Source organism: Pteropus medius, unplaced genomic scaffold, assembly GCF_902729225.1.
Source record: "Pteropus medius unplaced genomic scaffold, Ma_sr-lr_union100, whole genome shotgun sequence".
NCBI lineage: Eukaryota > Metazoa > Chordata > Mammalia > Chiroptera > Pteropodidae > Pteropus > Pteropus medius.
The window spans coordinates 1,437,359-1,458,289 of NW_024347862.1; the positions used below are offsets into that span (position 1 = coordinate 1,437,359).

General features: G+C 38.8%; 1 protein-coding gene and 1 long non-coding RNA gene across 5 annotated transcripts in view; both read left to right on the forward strand.

Annotated features, from left to right (window-relative positions):
• Positions 1-20,931, forward strand: part of NTM (neurotrimin) — a 902,803-nt gene that overhangs the window by 88,956 nt on the left and 792,916 nt on the right. The window lies entirely within an intron of this gene.
• Positions 3,020-16,638, forward strand: LOC120615659 (uncharacterized). Its single transcript, XR_005656329.1, has 2 exons — positions 3,020-3,744; positions 13,581-16,638. It is a non-coding gene; the product is annotated as an uncharacterized LOC120615659 (long non-coding RNA).

Consider the following 20,931-nt stretch of genomic DNA (forward strand, 5'->3'; position numbering starts at 1 on the left):
AGACACACTTCTGGACTGTGAATCAGGAGACCTGAGGTTGATTCCTAACTGCTGAGTTATCTTGGGCAAGTTTCCCACACCTCTTCTGACCCCAGTTGCTAAGCAGCAATTCACTATAATAGTAGGAAGTGTGGATTCAGGCATATATTTCTTGGATTTAGATACTGCCACAGTTTAACCTCTGAGGAGTTAACTGACCTTAGTTTCCTCCTCTATAAATGGAAGCAATAACCGCTATCTCCCTCATGGAAATGGTTTTGATGATTAAATGAGTTACTGAATATAGAAAAGTTAGAGTTGAGCTTGGTGCATAGTAAACACTGAGTACCTGTGAGTATTATTATTTAGCTTTTGTCTGTGTGTCATATTTATAACATGAGATGCAATGATTTCTAAGGTCTACTTTGGTTCGGAAATTCTGTGAATCAGGTCCATGTTTACACTTCCCTAAATCTCCATACCTCTCCATGGTGTGATGCCAATGAGAACAAAATTAGAGGGTGAAAACTGAGAAGACTATTAGCAGTATGAACAGCTTGCACATCTATATTTTATACTAGCAATGCCCGTTCATGTCTACATCTCATTTCATGTGACCATATAACCCTCATATTATTCCCAATGGGTAGGGCCAGGATCACTGTCCCTATTTTAAAGAATTATTCAGCAATTGGCTCAAGGTCAGAAGGTGATTGAAAAGCAGGATGCCAGCCCACATGCCCTCCTTCCAAGAGAGTTCTCAGTTGTTCGCAAGGCAAAAGGACTTGAGAGTCTGAGTTAAACCCTAAGCAAGGAGGTGCCTTAGAAGATAAACTTTTATTTAACTGTATTAGCCATTTTCTACTCCAAAATAAAAGATGGGACAAAGTGTCCTGGCTGTACTTCACCAGCTCATCTTTCTCTAAACATAAAAATTTACCACTTTTCCTTTTTCTAACTAGAGAGCAATCAATCTCATTTCCTCTAGACCCTCACACTGGCACACGTTACAACTATCTTGAAAGCAGATGGGTCCCTGGGAGAGTAGAAAAGTGAAAAAAAACCAAAGCCACAACAAGGGATGGCAAGTTCAAAGCCTGGGTGGTGGGAACCAGTACAAGTTGCCCTGAAAGGCTCCTCCAGTTCTTCTGGGCTCCCATCCTAGAGTCAGATCTGCTCCCGGTGGCTTGCAGGAAGGAGTGCAAGGTCAGAGCACCAAGAGAACACTGGCGAGTCATTTGCATGCAGCAGGGCTATACTGGGTCCTGAGGGAAAGAGAAAGGCCAGAGACCAATGAACTTAAAAGAGAAAGTAGCCAGTGTTCTAGGAGCTTTTGTTGAGGGAGAAGCAGAAAAGCAATGTCTATTAACCCTTGCATTTCCAAACTTCCACAGCCTGTATCATCTATACCATGTAACCTGTTTCTGAGCTATGCTGTGCTGCCAGAGTCAAAATCTCATCTCCCTCAGGAAATCATATCTCAGAGTTGACAGGAACTCTGCCATACACTTTTACATTCTCTGAAAGCTAGCACCATGCTGGGAACGTAATAAATGCTTGGTAAATTACCAAAAAAAAATCAAATTGGAATGACCAAACTGAATCCAACAGAAACATTATTTGAACAAGTGCTGTAAATTCCTAATCAATGGTGTGTGGGGTGATGGGTGGGGAGGGCAATTGTAACCCAGGTATCCAACAGAAAAGGCTAATCCACAAAACAATTCTATGCTTCCTCCCAACACAATGTATAGTTTTGCGTATCTCTTTACCTTTCCCAAATAAGTTTTTTCAAGGTTAATTCATTCCCCCATTCATCTGATACTTACGGAGTATATACAGTATGCTGGACACATTACAGGTACTGGGAAATAGCCAGTATTGAGATAGTCACAGTCTCTTCCCATGAAGAATTGATCATATATGGGGGGAAGATTGATATTATACCATATTGCATTAATTAATTATGATAATGACCTATGCTACTGAGAATTAATGGGTGTTTTCAGGGTATATAACTGGGAGTCCTACCCAATTCTACCCCAGGGGACAGGGTGGAGGTGAAGGAAGAAGTCTTTGAGGACATGACATTTACATTGACACTTACGGAATGAGCATGAGATGCCACTTTAGCGTTAAAATGAATTTGCCTTTCTTAAGGACATTCTAATGATTGCTGGTTAGTTGGTGTTAGAAACATGCCAGTAAGTCTGCTCTGTCCTCAAGGGAAAATGTTTGCTCCAGAGTCTTCAGGGTAGCCTGCCTTCATTCTTGTGTTAAAGGGTAAAGAAGTTAGCCTTGGAAGTTCTTTCTGCTACCTGGGGTTGTGGGGATTCACACAGACTCCTGGCTGTCTGTCTTTCCACCTGAATGCTCAGCAGTATCAGCCTGTGAATGAGCATTTCCCACCAATGACTGGAAAGGGAGAGAATCAAAATTTGCTTATCCAAAGATGTCTCTGGGAACATGGTTGTCCTGCCCAGAAATGTAATGGCTGGAAATTCTAACTAGCTTCCTGAAACTAAGACATTTTAATTAACAGGCTGCACTTTGCACCAGGCACCTCTCTCTTCTTTGATTTCCTAGTCAGAATGCTGTGTATTATAAATAACAATAGGCTGCCTAAGTCAGAGGCTGTAATTGAGACTCTTCTTTCTGTTGACATCAGCGGGATTCCCTTGAGTGCGTAATGTGTGGGTATTTAAATGGGTGGCACATAAGGGAAGCCAGCTCTGCTTTGTTTAACTGCATTGGGTATGCCTCACTCCCTGGAAAGGCTATTAGACATCACTCACATCCCAGAAAACTATCGCAAAGGTGTCAGGGAAGACCAGGGACAAAAGAAAGAAACTTAGAGCTTCGAATGCAGTTAGAAGAGGACTAATCCCATCAACAAAAACAGCTGTTGTGGCTTACATATTTAACTTGTTGGGAACCTAACATTTTATTGCTTGTGTATGTGTGTGTATGTGTGTGTGTGTGTGTGCACGTGTGCATGTGCATGCGTGTGGGCACATGTGTGTGCATGAGTTTTGGGGGAGTGGTTAATAAGGGAGAAGAACATTGGAGAGTGCCATAATCACAAAATACAAGAGAGCAAATGTTAGGTGCCAAAAGGAAGGTATAGCCATTTATTGAAACAATTTCCGCACTACTTTCTTCATCTGGGAAGGAAAAAAAATAAGGGAGAACTTAACAATTTTTTAACTAATGGTCATCTGGCAATAAATATATGTAATTTTACTCCTTCATTTAGCTCTCTGAGGTAGTGTTTAACATACCCATTTGACAGATAAAGAAGCTGAGGCTAAAAAAACAGGTAATAAATAATAGAATCTTGATTCAGATCCACGTCTCCCTGACTCCAAATCCCATATTAATTCTACCACATGCCAGGGCTTCAGCTAGTCAGTCTTCAGTCCTTTCTTAAGCTCCTCTATATCACATTGATTAATTAATGTGCAAAATATCTGAGTTTCCACTATATGCATTAAGTAGATTTTGGTACAGTAGGGAATATGAAGAGCAGTAATAATACTAATAACAATAACTAACATTTATATGGTGATTACTATATCCTAAGCTGTGTTCAGAACATTTTATAAACATTAACTCATCTAATAAGACACCTGGCTTCCAAATGCATCAGCACAATGCTCTGGAACAGTGAGCCTCTCATTCCTGATCATTTTGGGGTAGGGGCTGGGCAGTGGCAAGAGCAGGCAGCAGACTGTTAACCCACTGCCAAGGCCAAAGCAGGCAAGAGTAAGTACCTGGGGCTGTGGCACAGTAGCTCCATGCCAAAAGACAAATTTTCTCATGCTTTGCTGACTACTACAAGAAATTTTCCTAATGGAGTTCATGAGCAGAATGTATGGATCCTGAATGGGGGAGGGAGGGGCTGTGAATCAGTGGCTGAGAGTGTGTTCACCAGACGCTTGATTTGTTTCCCATTCCCTATTAGGGGCTCGGTTTTTCTCTGCAGTACCTGGGGATGCCACAGATAAGGATGTCATTTATCCTCTCAGTAAAGAGGCTGGTATGGTCAGGGCTTAAATCTTATCAGAAAAACTAGAGATTAGACATTACTTAGAATTTTCTGGCTGTAAGGTTTTTGAGAGACTTGGGAACATAGTTGAGTTAGGAGAGAGAAAATGGAAGCTAACATTATTGAGTGGCCATTCTCATATCGCATGGCGGTGTGATGGAATGTATTCAGCTCATTCTCTCATTCTTTCTGTGGTTATTTCAGACCGAAGCATTCCTGCAGTCTACTCACTATGCATAGCTATAACTGGCTCTTCCCTTCTGATCTCAGAGGATGAGGTCTCCCTTTCCCTGCTAAAGGCTGATCCTGCCACTTCTGCCACTGATTCCACCTGCTCCCATCTCGTCTGGAACTGTGGTCCATTCATCTCTTCCCTCTCTCTGCATCATCTTCAACCTCTACCTTCCTTTGACATTTTTGTCTCAACCTACTTTTTTTCAACCTATAAAGTTTTCCTTAAAAATTTAGACCAACAATAAATCTTAAACACATATCCCCTTCTAATAATTGCCTTACCTCTCTCCTTTCATTATCATCCAGATTACTTGAAAGAACAGTCCACACTCCCATTGTCTTCACCTTATTACATCATATTCACTTCTCTATCAACTATAATCTAGCCTTTATTTTTTTAAAATTAAATTAAATTTTTTAAATTAAGTTTATTGGGGTAACATTGGTTAATACAATTATATAATTGTCAGGTGTACATTATAACTTGACATCTATATATTCTATTGTGTGATTACCACCCAAAGTCCAGTTTCCTTCAGCTACCACTTCACCGTACCCCAACTCCCCTATATTTTACCCCCTTGTAATCTAGCTTTTAGTCTCACTGTTTCACTGAAACTGCTCTTGTTAAAGTCAGAATTGTTGACCTCCTACATGAAAAAACTACAACACACTTTCAGAACGTCTCTGATTTTCCTTTGAACATATTTACATCGCACACATTTTTTTGTAACAGTTGATGTAACTGTTACAACACTCCTTCCATCCTGAAACTCTTCTCCTTAAGATTCTATTAGGATAGGTGCCCGCCTTTCTTTTCCAGTTATCACCTTAAGTGGTCGGTTTCTTTGAGTTCCACACTTAGCTCACTTCTTATTTGACATGTTCTCCTTGACATTTCCATTTGTAATCATATTTTAAAGTTTCAGTTATATGCTAATAATTCCCAAATCTTTATTTCTAGCCCCTGAGTTCCATACCTATATATCCACTGTCTGCTAGACAGTCACCTGGATGCCTCCCAGGCACCATATGCTTCACATTCTTTATATTCAACATTGAATTCGTTATCTTTATCTCCTACTCTATTTTCTTCTGAATTCTCTTTCTTGATTTGTAGCATCTCCATCTGCTCAGTTGCCCAGCCAGGAACCTGGACTTTTCAATATTCGTCTTTCTCCAGAGTTCCATTTACAACCAGTTGTCTGTCCTGAAATTTTTATTTCAAAGATATCTCCTTTTTGTCATCCCTGATGCCACTCTTAATTTAGCTTCTCTTTATATCATTCTTGGACTACAATAGCCTCCTATCTGTTATCTTGACCACCACTCTGCTTACTCCCTACCCTACTCAAACATATCCTCCATACTGCTCTTAGAGCAATGTTTCCAAAATATTGAGCTGTCTATGTGAGTATTCATATTCAATCAGACCAAGTGTAAGCATTTTTGTGTTAACAGACAGGTTTAATTTATATGACCCTAGCCTATGTCTCTAGCCTGTGGCCTATCTTTACTCTTTATGTTCTATCGATATTATGCTGCTTTCAATTATCCCAGCCTATCATAATTACATCTTTTCTAGCCCTCCACTCAGAATGTTTTTCTACCTGCAGCATCCTGTACTTTTTTCCCTCCATCATGTCTTTGATTCCATTAGCTCTTTTGTTTATCCTCTCTATTGGCTGAGCACAGTCCTTCATAGACACAGGTAATACATTTGGCAAGCGAAGCCCAAACTTGTAAGTAGACAGAATAGGTGCCCACCTATGCAGTTTGAATAGTGGGGCTTAAGGAAACTCACTAGTTATTTTTGATTGTTTAAAATTACTTCATTTTGGGTCATTCCCTTCATCACTTTTGTCTTCTTGTTTTTGGAGTGTCCTCTATAAATTTTTCTGGGAGGAATTAAGTCACTTAAATCTTTATCAGCACCTACATATTATGGGTAGGGGGTTATGGCAGTTAGCTAACTGTTAGGACTTTGATGAAACAGGACATGGGATGATGAAAAATTGCAATGAGGAAGGGGGAGGAATGTTGCTATACAGAGAACTGAGAAAATGTCAAATACAACAGTCCACATCACAGATCTAACTTAGTTAAGTCTTGTGGATGATCCAGTAAGATAGGATTCAAGTAATACCCAAGTCACTGAAAAAAATAAACAATAAAAAAGATTTCCTAAATAATACAGAATCATCGCTCATGCAGTCTTATGTTAAAGTTTTTTTTTTTTAAAGGTTGACAAATATAGATTAGTTGTTTAATGAGATCTTAAAATATGGACCAATGTATGTCTAAGATGTAGAAATGAAAGATAAAGATAATGAACCCGGTACCCTACAGGCTGTTGAAGGTAGAGTGAGGAAGAAATTATATTACCATCAAAAGACAGGAAAAAGAAAGAGTCACAAAGAGAAAGACATATTCAATAAACATGTGTTGAGTATCTATCTGCTACACAGACTATGCTATTGAGACTATATTGGTGATCAATATGGAAATAATCCCTGCTTAAATACATTGTAGGTACTCAGCATAAATGGAGGAAGGAAGGAAAGAAGGAAGGAAGGAAGGAAAGTAGGAAGGAAGGAAGGAAAGAAGGAAAAAAAAGGAGAAAAAATGTTCCCTATTGTTAGTTGGTCTAAGATAGTTTAAATTAACTGAATCTATATTAATAGTTTACTGTTTAGCTTTCCGCCCTATGTATGTTCCTGCCCATGGCATGTTCTTTCAGAAAATTCATACTAAATTCATTCCTTATTAAGATTAGGGAACACTTTATTAGGCTAAACTATAGACTCTATATACATCTGGCATATTAAATTTAATGAGTTATTAAAATAGAGAGCAAGTGAGTAATAGAGTTGGGATTCTAAAACCAGGTACCAACAGGATCACAGCTGATCATGTACCTGGGCCCTGGAGCCATAGTGGGAATCAGATAATGCCTTTCTGAACCACTTGGTGGACCGGCCATCTGGCACACACCTGGAAAATAGGTGATACACTGCTCATAGTTGTGACAAGTCCAGTCTTTGTTTTCTAATCATTCTCAGTTATTTACAAGTCCCAAAACAATGAGGGGAGAACAAGTTTAGAAGTGTTGATCAGAGGGTTTATGTGTGTCTGGGCCAGTTTTGTAAGATAGCTGCCCCCAAAGAGAAATTAATAAGACAATAAAAAAGAGAAGCAAGAACCTAAAGACCCTCTAGTAAAGACAATTCTTTTATACTATGAGAGTCTAGCAGGGAACACTTTAAACAAATGCCAGGCTTTTCCCATGCCCACTCAGTCCAACATATAGGCAAATGAGTCATCTCAGGGTCTAAACACTATAGATACTTGACATTTCTTTTTGCCTTATGATACTCAGCCCCAATCCCTTTACTCCAGATAGAATTTCTTTTAATTAGAAATGGCTTTCTTGATTGGGGCTATTCTTGGGGATTTCAAAGATTGTTAGTTCTAACCAATGAAATAATTTTTAACTGGAAGTGGGCATCGCAACCTTGTGGAAACCACAATGTGCATTTCCACATAATCCATCATCTACATGTCAACTCAGCAAGGCTCTTTATTGAGTGTCTACTCTACGCTATTCATGTGTTGAGAGGAATAAAAGGCAGGTTCTCAACAGCTCCAGGACTTGTGGAGTTCACCATGAACACTCACTTGCTGAGACCATCTATCACTGATTACTGGTGTCCTGCACTCTACTTTGTAAAACAAGGAGCTTAATAAAGGCTTATTTATAAGCATTTTAACCATAATAATTCAATTAATCAATTATTCATAATTCATTTGTATAACCATTAAAATTATTTGGAGCACATATGCCTTCAACATAAACATGAATTAGAAAGTCTCCTTGCCCTCAACACGCATTTTAGAGCTTGGTGGAGGAAACAGATGTACCAACAGACAATTGCAGTGCAATGAAAAGTGTGTTCTAACAGAAGCCTGCACAAAGGGCACATTTTCCAGACAGAAGGAAGAAATGAGTGATCTAGGCAGAGAGGACAGCATGAATAAAATGTAAGAAGGGTGGAAGAGAGTGTGAGAGTTTCGGGGAATTGTGAGATATTAGGTATAATGCATTATAATATGAGTGTTGATGGTTTAGTTGAGGAGCCTGGATGAGGAAATAATTTTAAAAAAATGAAACTGCGGCCACTAAAGGCATAAATTCCCTACTATAAGCCCTGGGAAGCTCGGTACAGTTCTTAAAGAATGGGGGAAAGTGGAATTGCAATATGGAAAGAGGTAGTTATGAAAATTAGTGGACCAACTAGAAGACTATAAATGCAAAAAAGAAACGAAGAAATAAACTAGGCCTATGGAAGCAGATACGGAGGGAAGGGGTGATTTAAAAAAGAATTGGGAGGCGATTCTTTGTGAAGGTTGGAAAACAGAAGAGAGTGAAGCAATTGAGGCACAGAATTCAACGGGGTGTCAAAACTCAGTAATAAAGACAAATAATATTTTAATGCAGTATTTTTTAAAAAATCAAAATTAATGATAAAAATAAAATCCCCATGATTAACAAAATATCAAAATTTTAATAGAGACAGATCAGTATTATTGATCTTTTCTTTTTGCCTCTGGCTCCAATATGACTCAACATGATAATGTGCTGATACTGGTTTTATCTAAAATTTTGATAGTTTATTCATTATGTTTTTGTATAATTTTAATTTGAATAAATTGCATTAAATTATTATTTATTATGATTACTATTTTTTAATGGCATTCTCTTAATTTTTGAACTGAAGCAAGTGCTTCATTTGCCTCAACCTAGTCCTGGCCTTGGAACAGGGTGAGGGGTAACGGGGAGGGGGTCGTCGTCAGAAATGATTGCAAAGGTGTTGTTAAGTAGGATATATCGATGCACCACCACTTTACTGAAGGACCACTCAGTTTGCTTCTAAAAGTGACTATCTACCCTGGCATACCTTTCCTCTATCCACTGAAGGCTGTCGTTTTATGCTAGGAGTTTTCACCAAGTGCAAACATCATGCAGACCCTGCCTATTTCCCTCCCTCTGAGCAAACTGAGTTTGGGTCTCACATGATGAAACTCCCATACAGCTTGTGTACAACTTGCCTAAATGCCACAAATGCTTTGAAATAAGCATAGAAATTGGTTTCTAAGCTCCAGCAGTTTCTAAAATAAGGGTGGTTTAAAATAAAGCAGTACTATAAAAGGGATTCCTATAGAGCAGATTGTGGGAAATAGCAGTGAGCCTCCAAAACGGAAAACCTGAGGAAAGAGTCATAAAGGGCATCCAGCCTTTCCTGGGAGAGGGCGGTGTGGGAGGGAGCTGTGGTGGCCAGGGAGAGCAGTCAGCTCTGCTTCCATCTCCTCAGTGTAGTGAAACTAATTTCTCTCTATCCCCCGAAGCTTCTTTTCACTTTATATCTTGGCTCGATGCAGCTGTAATATATTCTGTCAGTGCAAAATTTGGGCTGAAAAAATACTGTGGCCTTTGGAAATCTAGGAGGAAATTGGATGGGGGGTTTCCAAATTAATTGCAATGTGCAGATGGAGTACGTTGGGGATGGAGAGGTGAAGTGGATAGGGTACTAGTTGTATCAGAAGGCTATATGTAAGGTAATATTTGGTGGAGAAAATGATAAAATGAGTAGGAATGGGCACAAATATAGAGAATTTGGTAATGAGGGAAGGTAGATAAAAATTTGAGTAGAGCTTGCCTGATAATTTCAATTTTCTTAGAGAAGTTGGATGAAAGATTGTTTTCTGAGAGTATGGGCATGGGATGAATATTTAGTAGGATAGTGAAAGTAAACAGAAGTGGAGAGAGAACTGACCAGAGACAACAAGTTGATTTGGAAGCTTCCTCGCAGATCTTCTGCGCTTGAAGACCACGAGAGTGTGTGACTCCAGTCCACATTGATGCATGAATTTTATCTCTGGCCGCGTTCAGCTTTCTGGGGAGAGACATGGAGAAGATGAGCCATAGGACTGATCCCAGACTGGAAATATGTAAGGCATGTGAACAGTGAGGGAGATGGGTGGTAGAAGAAGAGGGAGAACTTTAGAAGCAGCTAGCATTCGGACTGTAACTGATGAGACTAGTGATGAAGTGATGAAAGTTATGTCACATTTTTACAATATGAGAAATGTGATTACAGGGTCCTGTCTCAGTGGAATCAACCCTAGTTCAGCATACGTAGCCATACAGACTGCACCTTCTAGTGACTGTGGCCCCTTTTGTTATCTTGACAACAATCAATAGGAACTCTGCATCATTAACAATACTATCTTCTCTCTTGAAATACAGCCATGCAGTCTCCTCTTAGGTAGGAGATGTCTTACCTACCTCTCTGGAACATTATTAGGAAGGAAGTGTAGTAAAGAAGACTTATTTCCTCAGCAGCACTTTAAGTACCCCGAGGCTCTCCTGCTCATAAGGAAATTGCTAAAATATGGGAGTCAATAAGGAGGGCATCTTCTTCAGGTTGACAATGAAGACAGATGCTGCTAACATTTCTTACAACCACATTGAATACAGCTGTCAGGGCAAGAAAATAATTTGAGGAGGTGGTATGCAATTAACCTAGTTGGAACTGGGCCAAGGGACCTGAGGTTAATGGCCCCAGGAAAGGGAGCATTAATGACCATGAATGGTCAAGCCCCTTTGCATGTCTTACTCATTAGAGCCACTTTTTATATTCTATAAAATCATGGCCTTTGTCCCTGGGACCAAGGGTAATGGAGAATTGCCACTCCCCCAGACGATGTGTTATGCATTCTGACAGCTTCTGTCCAGCTCTTGATTCCCCATCACAATATTCAGGTATAATGTGCACCAGATCTCAAAACATACCAGCCATCTGCTGAGCATTGCTGATGATAGCTAAGATGTATACATGATGCATATTCATGGGCAAAAATTGCTTCTGGTTTTCATCCAGCAGACTGACAAAAGCGTGACATCCTCTTGCTTTCACCTGTTTGGTGCTCACATTCCATTCTCTACACACTTCTGGATGAGCTGAAGTAGAATCTTTAACCACTCCAGAATGTGTCCTCAGTCATTTTTGATGATGACAAGAATTATTAACATGTGAATCTTCACAGTCTTCCTCCTTGACTTGACTGTCAAAGGGAATGCAATTTCTGTCCGCTTTGATTCTTCTTTTCCCTTATTCCTTGTATCCTCCAAAAGAGAATTTTACCTTTGCCATAAGCTAATCTAATGTGATAAGATTTCATGATGCAAATTTGGGAAACTGGGTAGATAGAGACAGAACTAGAATAGGAGAGATGAGGGTATAAATTCAGGGGAGAGAAGAAAAATCAGAGGCAGAGCAGAGGACAAAGGGAGAAAAGTACAATTCAATATGGGCGCGATTTGTTGGGGACAGTTGAGCATGGGGGTTGGAAGGAAAGAAGCTTCAAGGCAGCTGTGTTTGTGTGTGAGAAAGAAAAAGCATAAGGGAGTAGGGAAAAGTGAATGTTAAGAGGGCTGGTTGATCGTTATCAATCAGATCTCTTTTAGTACTTTTGGAGATACAAATAAACACTGGTATTAGTTTTAATTATGTCTGACTGTTAAAGTGTTTTCCTGGGCATGGAAGAGACCCCTCTGAGACTGGGTCACATGCAGTTCCAGGATCATCTGAGTTCACATGTTTAAATGGAAAGCTGACGTTAATGCTTTGAGAGAAGTTCAAACAGGGACAGTGATTTTGCTTCTTCCTCCTCTTGACCTTAGAGTTGGAAACATGTTCTGTGGTGCTACCTTCCCTAAATGAATTTTTAAAAGCAGAATGTGTTAATAAGTACTAAATATCAAAAAACTCCATGCTGTCTATGATAACATACATTGACAGAAGTCTCCATGGTTATACAGCAGTCTCATATGTTCTTACTTAAGCTTTACATAAACTCTCAGGAGGAGAGAGTACTCTCCCATTTTACAAATTTTTAAACTGAGGTCTAGAGCCAGAGAGTGACTAACTTGTCCATGGTTACAAAGTTCACAGGAAGCACCTTGATCCCCAGGTAGAAGTGGGACTTTTTATAAAAGGGGAGCTGAAGAAGGAGATATATCAAAAGTAGAAATTAAGTTCTTAAATAGAGGCAGGAATTCGGTGAAAACCCTGAAGTTTCACACGCCTGACTCTATACACAGTTACTTTGAGCCCTTTGTCAAGAGAGAAAAATCAGCAGAGAAACAGCTGCAGTTCTTCCTGCTGCATTTCCTCCTGCATAATAGTCTCAGATGGCTGGGGGTCTCCTCCACTTACTTGGTCCTTTTCTTTGGACCCAACAAAAGGGCAGTGGGGGAAGCAGAGTCTGTCTTCTGCCCTTGGCAATTAAGGACTGGCCATAGGCAGAACAAGGAGAAGATGTTCGCATGGTGCTGCTAGCCTTAGCATTTTCTCCACAGACCGGCAAGATAATTCAAGCCATTAAATCATCCAAAATCATATGCAGTGACTGTCATTTTTCTGTATGAACATCTCACTGGCTGAACACAAGCATCTCAATAGTCACGGTGCCCTAATTTTCTTTGTTGGAGACAACAAAACCAAAGGTAATGATAGGAGAAAAAACCGAGTCCCAGGGGCACACTCTCTGGGGAAGTCTCTTGGGCTTAAATACATCCAAAGCAGATCCAAAAGAAAGCAGTGATTACAGGCTAATTTTCTCCCTGCATTATGTTAAGTGTCCTGGCGTCTATACAAATAGCAATTGCTTTATGTCAGAGATATTTTTAGTGTATCCTTCTTATTGGTAAATTTTGTATTAAAAGAAAAAAGAGACTAAAGAAAGATTTTTCAATTTAAAGGTGAGACTATCAGGATTCCAGTGAAAGATATGGGACTGGCACAAACCCAGGAACTGATTTTCTTTTGCAAATGCAAATATTGGAGAAGAAATGCTCCAGTTCTTTAACTTTGGCAGTTATGGATCTGGGCGGTCCAAGATGTTAGCTGTAGGAAGACACAGTTCTGCCTCTTGCAAACACACTTGGTTTTCTGGCAAGAAAGCTGATGGTGGGCTGAGGTGGGGAGCATGGGTGAAGCTAATAAATTTAGCCATTCCTGAGTCATCCCATGTGGACTGTCCACAGAAGAAGTGAGAGGGGCCTGTGGGACCTTTATTTTCTCCTGCTTGGACACTGCCCCTTCCCAAGGAACAGTGAGAGTCATCTCAACCACTTCCCTGAGAGTCTCTTATTCTTCCAGTGTGGGTCTCAAGTCTTACAGACATTTATATGAGATTCATTCATTCACTCATCACCCATTCAATGATCATTAATGAAGCATCTTCTGTGTTGCAGACAGTGGACCATATCCATGGAATTCCAAAAGACAGTTATGAAAAGGAAGTGGAAACAGCAAACAGAAATGGAAGAGGGGCATTGGAATCAGAGATCTGAATGGAAAATTCCACCAAAATCTTTCTTGCCCTGGATAAATAACTTATGAACCCATACTTGTGAATTGGGGTAGTAGGGTGGAGACTACTATGCCTACTTCAGAAAGCTGTCAAAAGAATGAAATAATACATGCAAAGCAACTAGCATAGAGCCCGTCAACAAACCAGTGCTCACTAACTGTGAATTGATCCTTTCCTTCTTCTGAATTTTCATCTGGTACCCCCAAATTTTTTTCCCAGGGATGTATCAAGCCCCCAGGCCATCATCAAAAGACACTTCTGCCAGTTAAGATCCAAATCTATGACTGACTTGAAAGTAGGGGTAAAGACTGTGACATATACAGTGGAGCAGGAAGCATTTAGCCTTCCAACGGAAGGGTACAAGGACTAGTGAGAGGCCTTTCTGTGCCAGGTATCATGTTAGGCATTTTGTATAGATTATTTTGCAGGCCTGTGCATGGGTTGGGAATCCCTGCCCCATTCAATTCCAGCAACTCCAGGAGAATGTCACTGGTGGGGTTGGAATGGGGAGTAAAGCAACTTCCTAGAGCCCCAGAAGAGTGCTAAGCCTTGGTCTTTGATCACCAAGTCAGGTCCATTTCTGAGGGTGTGTGGTAGAATCATTAATTCCTAAAAGGAATGAAGATTTGTATTACAGGCGAGAAAACACTGTAAATTAGCAATTAGTCAATTTCTTATTTGACATTTCCTGCAGACAGAGTTTTGACACCAGGGAAGATCATCTTATCTTCCAACCATTCCCAATGGGAATCTGGGACTTAATTTAAGCTTGTCTTGTGTGTCATGTACCAGTGCTGAGATGTGTGTTTTAGTTTCCTTGAACATGCTGGCCCCAAGCTCCTGCACTGCATGTATTATTATGGTACCTTACAAATGACTAATGACCTCCAAGGTAGAATGCAAACTCAGGGGCGTGGTTGTGAGGGAGAAAGGAAGGTGTTGGTCTCTATTTCTCAGAGAGCCTATAAATAGATTGTAATCTACACTTTGTCTATGATTAACTATGTGACCTTGAGCAATTTACTTTATTTCTTTGAACATGTTATATCCTCTGGAAAATGGGAATTGTAACATTTGGCAGGGTTGTTATAAGGCTTAATTTAGATAACATAACTTAAATACCAAGCAGAGAAACCATCATTTACTAGAGACTCAGTTGATATTAGTTCCTTGATACAGAATACAGAATGAAGGACATTTGGCAAAGACTTGGTGTTTGATGATAATGATAATGATGGTAAGAGCATCGCTGTGTGTATTCAGAAAGGAAGAGAAACACAGGACTCTGTTGCCTCCACAACTTGGCAGTGAATTAGGTGCTAAAGTGAAAATGGGGGCTGAGGGTGGGGGTGGATGTATCTTTGCTGATTCATGCAGGGCCCTGAAGTCCCAATTCCAGGGAGAAGAGCCATCTATGGCATGCACAACAGCAGTCTGCATAAGGAAATTGATTGTGTTGCTTGATCACTCAGCTCAGACTTCTACATCTTAGTTTCCCAAGGCCAACCACCAGTTCATCTCCTTTTCCAACAGTGAAGATGTTGTCAGATGGGGTATCTCTTACCCGCGGCCACTAGTTTGGCCTCTGATTTACCCTTTAGAGGCTGGCAGAAATGAATTTCCAAGATCAAGTTTTGCTAGTCTGGAGCTGGCAGGGACTTAAATAACTGAACCCCATACCTTCCTTTCTTTCAGATCTAGTGGAACTTAGAAGCAGTTTCCTAAGGCATTGAGTTCTTTCAAGGTCAAGTTGAGCAACTCTGATCACCCACGGCTGACCTTCACTCTCTTTCTTTTTCTTTTCTTTTCTTTTTTTTTAATATATATACACATTCTTCTCCAACTTCTCTTTCTCCCTCATCCTCTCATTTAATCTCACTAAAAATTGCTGAGTCAAAGATACTTTCTCCTGCAGCCCCTCTCAGAAAGCAGATGAATAGCAGGATGCCAGCACTGGATGGGCCATAAATAATGCATAGTGCACAGAAACAGCTGGAGAGGCCCTCTGATTACAAAGAGAAGATCTTTTGAAAACATATTATCTTCTTTACTCTCTTTAATGCCACCAGTCTTCATTCAGCAGAGACACACACCTACTTGTTCATCAATATAAAGCCCCAGCAAAGAGCCACTGTTTCCCCTGCTTTCTGATCCCAGGTCCACCAACAGGAAGGCCTGTCTAACATCCTCTCCTAGTGCTTGAGCTATCATTTCCTGGGCCACTGGTAACTTGCCATAAGGGTAGCCAGGCTAATTTAAGTTCAAGGCTTACATTTCATTATTTTAAACTCTTATTATAGTCTCAATGTCTTGATACATGTTGAACTCTAGAAGGGATAAAGAACTCTAATTCAGTCCCCTGATATATTTAAATACAGTGACTAATAAATTGCATATTCAGGACTGAGGGCTTGGTGAATACTGAATGCCACAAACATAAACCTATAAAGTAGGATATTATTATTTCCGGTTTCAGTTGAGGAAATTATGATTCAGATAAGTTAATTGATTAGTTCTAGGTCACCGAGCTAAGAAATTATAAACCTAAGATTGAAATCCAGTATCTATGACTTTATGTTCCATACTAGTTTTCTTTCTGCTGATTAGGATTCAGAATTTCGGGACTAACATAGGGGAATATGTCAGTTGGAGTATAGCAGAAAACAGAATTCCACCTGGTTCAAATGAAGATATGGTAATGAAGAGATGATTTTCAGAATTTGAAGACAGGGTAAAGAAATCCAACAGGAAGGTTGAGGCACCCAGTGATTCACAATTTAGGAAAACTATTCTCACCTCTAGAACTAAAGGAAAAAGGAGAAGAAATGCTATAATTGGAGCCGAGAGCAGGAGCCATGAAAAAGGGTCTGCCTGCCAGGGACTGTGGTTCGAAAGGCTTAGTACTGTCAATATAGCAGCCCTGAAATATAGAGGGAACAGGGGAAAAAGCCACTTTTTTGTGAGACATTTGCCAAAAAAACGGATGGAACCAGTCGGCAAGGAAGAAAATGATGCAGTTGGTGGGATCAGCATTCCTTGATATGGAGCAGAGCAAGGAAGGGCAGAGAATGGTCTGTCAGTGATTGGACTATGAAAAATCATCAGCACATAGAAGCAACATGTGATCCTTTATTATATAGTTGTCATATGGAAAAGTCACTGCCTTCCTCCCTAGGCTCTATACTTGGAAGTGAATATTCCATGAAGCTGATGAAATTTAAGCTTCGAAGTCTATTTCCATTGTCTTGCTGCATAACAGACTACTCAAAAACTTGATTACTTAAAACAAAAATAATTTATTGTGTCTTGTATTTCTATGTATTGGCTGGGAAGTTCTTCTGTTTCTCATAGTGTCAGCTGACTCATTCATCAGCTGCATTCAGCTGGGGGCTTAGCTGAGTCTGAAACATATAAGATGGCTCCACTTGCATATCTGGAGTCTGTTATATCACAATAGAGAACAGAAACAGGGCCATTCATTGGACTGGATCCTTGCAAAGCCCTGGAAAAGGCACAAAGAAAATAGTCATCTGGTCAAATATGTTTCGTAAATTATAGTAAATAAAATATTTTAAGTGCAATTAATCAATACTTCTATCACTGTTATTCTGACATAATGTCCATCATTGTCCCCGTGTCAAGTGGCATTCAAATGTCCACAAGCACTTTTGGGATCTAGCTAAGAGAAATTTGAGTTGGGGATATACTTCATCTGGGATTAGTCAGATGTATTTTATGCACTTTATAGTCACTTTCATGCATATTAAATTCTTGCTAGCTGTTCTGATGTATAGATGACTTCCAGAAACATTCCTATTGCCTACTGTGAGACACCCAGGGTTACCCAGAAGTCACACTCCAATATAAATGTGTCCTTTGGGGCTCAGCATTGGAAATATGTGAGGAGTGAAGGAAAAACAAGTTTCGAAAGGTAAAGAGCTGAGGGTAGTCTGCAGAAAATTCTTCCAAATATCCTAGCACACAAGTGAAAGGAATTTGATAGATATTTTTCCAGATTTGGATAAAATCCTAAAAATTGCCATGACATTAACAACCATGGTTTGAGAAGCTGAAAAAACTGTTGTGAACTATCAATTTAAAAAATCAACCACGCTAGGGAACACATTGAATTATTTTTCTATTTCTCCCCCCAGCTTTATTGAAGTATAATAGACAATTAGTTGTTCATATTTACATTGTACAATTAAATGAGTTTTTTTTTTCAATTATAGTTGGCATGCAATAATATCTTAGTTTCAGTCATACAGTATAGGGATTATAGATCTCTATAACTCATGAAGTGGTCACCCCACTAAATCGAGTACCCTTTTCCCCCCTTACATATTTTTTACAACATTGTTGACTATTTCCCTTATGCTACACTTTATATCTCCATGACTATTTCGTATCTATTCATTTGTACTTCCAAATCCCTTTGCTCTTTTCCACTGTCTCCTCAACCTCCCCTCCCATCTAGTAGTCCTCAAAATATTCTCTGTATCTCTGAGTCTATTTTCATTTTTTTTTGTTTATTTTGTTCTTTAGATTCCACATGTACGTGAAATCATGAGATATTTGTATTTCCCTGTCTGACTTCATTCAGTGCAATACCCTCTAGATCCATCAAGGTAATATCTTTTTCACCCCATTCCTTTCAGTCTGTGTGTATCTTTTAATCCGAAGGGAGTCTCTTGTAGGCAGCATATGTAGGGGTTTTATTTTCTTATCCATTCAGCTTTCCTATCTTTTGGTTGGAGCATTTAACTCTTTTCCATTTGAGGTACTTGTTTATAAGTATATAGTTATACTATTCTTTATTCATGATTTTGATACATGTTTTTTCTTCTTAAAACAGTTCCTCCAACATTTCCTGTAATATTGGCTTGGTGTTCATGAATTCCTTTGGCTTATTTTTGTCTGTGATGCTCTTTATCTGTCCTTCAACTTTAAATGATAGCTTTGTTGGATAAAGTATTCTTGGTTGTAGATCCTAGGTTTTCAAGATCTTCTGTCCTGCAAAGTTTCTTTGTACCAAGATCTTCTGTCCTGCAAAGTTTCTTTTGAGAAATTGACTGCCTGTCTTATAGGAGTTCCCTTGTAGGTAACTAAATGCTTTTCTCTTGCTGCTTTTAGGATTCCCTCTTTGTATTTAACCTTTAGCATTTCAATTATGATGTGTCTTGGTGTGATCCTCTTTTGGGTTCACTTTTTTGGGTACTCTCTGAGCTTCCTGGGGTTGTATGTCTATTTCCTGTACCAAGTTAGGGAAATTTTCTATCATTATTTCTTCATAAAGAAATATATATATTTAACTTCTTGTTCTTCTTCTTCAGGTATCCTTATGACACAAATGTTGTTTCCCTTAATTTTTCCCCATAGGCTCCTTAAATCATTATTATATTCTTAGTTACTTTTTCTTGCCATTCTGGTTAGGTGTCCTTGGCTTTCTCATCTTCTGTATTAGTGTTTCAATCATCTTCTTCCTCTACTCTGTTGATTCCCCCTAATATACTCTTTGTCTCAGATAATGTATTTTTCATTTCTAACTGGTTCTCTTTCATAATTTCCATTTATTTATTCATTCATTCATTTGTTTATTGATTTATTTATCTATTTATCTATCTATCTATCTATCTATCTATCTATCTATCTGTCTGTCTGTCTGTCTGTCTGTCTGTCTGTCTGTTTATTTATTTATTTATTTATTTATCTATTTATTTATTTATTTATTTATTTAAAGTTAGCTCCAAGTATACAGTATGTTGGTTAGACATTTATATAGTTTATAAAACAAACTCCCTAATTGCTCCTTCTCTCCTCTGGTTTTCCATCTAGCCGATATATTAATGCTAATGTCATTCCCTATGCCATGCTCCCCATCTCTATGACCATCTATCAACAACAAATTTGTACTCCTTTAACCCTTCACCCCATTCTCCCAACCTCCCAAAACCTTCTTCCCTCTGTCTGTCCAAATTATCCACAATATTTGTAAGTCTGTTTTTGATTAGTTTGTTCTTTTCGTTCCTTAGATCCCACATATAAGTGAAATCATATGGTATTTATCTTTCTCTGTCTGACTTTTTTCACTCATCATAATAACCTCTAGGTCCATCCATGTCATCGGAAATGGTAGTATTTCACTTTTTTAATGGCTGAGTGATATTTCAGTGTATCTATGAACCATAATTTCTTTATCCAATCATATTTATCCAATATTCCATATCTTGGCTATTGTAAATTGTAAATTATGCTGCCATGAACATAGGAGTACATAGATCTTTATGAATTATTGTTTTGGTTTTCTTTGGATGAATACCCAGAAGTGCAATTGCTGGATCAAAAGGTATATCCATTTTTAATTTTTTGAGAAACCTCCAGACTGTTTTCCACAGTGTCTGTACCAATTTGCGATCCCACCAAGAAGAAATGAAGGTTCCCTTTTCTCCATATCCTCGTCAACACTTGTTGTTCTTTGATTTATTGATGATCGCTAGATAGGTGTGAGGTGATATGTTATTGTGGTTTTAATTTGCATTTCTCTGATAATTAATGACCTTGAGCATCTTTTCATATGTCTATTAGCCTTCTGTATTTTCTCTTTGGAGAAGTATCTATTCAGGTCTTCTGCCCATTTTTTAATTGGATTGTTTTTTGTTGTTGGGTTGTATGAGTTCTTTATATATTTTTGGATGTTAACCTCTTATCAGATGTATCATTAGCAAATATCTTTTCCCAATCCATCGGTTGTCTTTTTGTTTTGTTAATGATTTCCTTTGCTGTACAAAAACTTTTTAGTTTAATGTAGTCCCATTTGTTTATTTTTTCTTTTGATTCCCTTGCTTAGGGAGAAACATCCAAAAAGAAATTACCATTAGCAATATCAGAGTGTTTACTGCCTATGTTTTCTTCTAAAAGTTTTATGGTTTCAGGTATTACATTTAAGACTTTAATCCATTTTGAATCTATTCTTGTATATGGTGTAAGAAGGTGGTCCAGATTCTTTTTTTGCGTATATCCTTCCAATTTTCCCAACACCATTTATTGAAGAGACTGTCTTTACCCCATTGTATATTCTTGCCTCCTTTATCATATATTAAGTGAGCATATAGGTATGGATTTATTACTGGGCTCTCTATTCTGTTCCATTGATCAATGTATCTGTTTTTCATGCCAGTACCATGCTATTTTGATTATCGTAATCTTAAAGTATAATTCGAAATCTGGTAGTG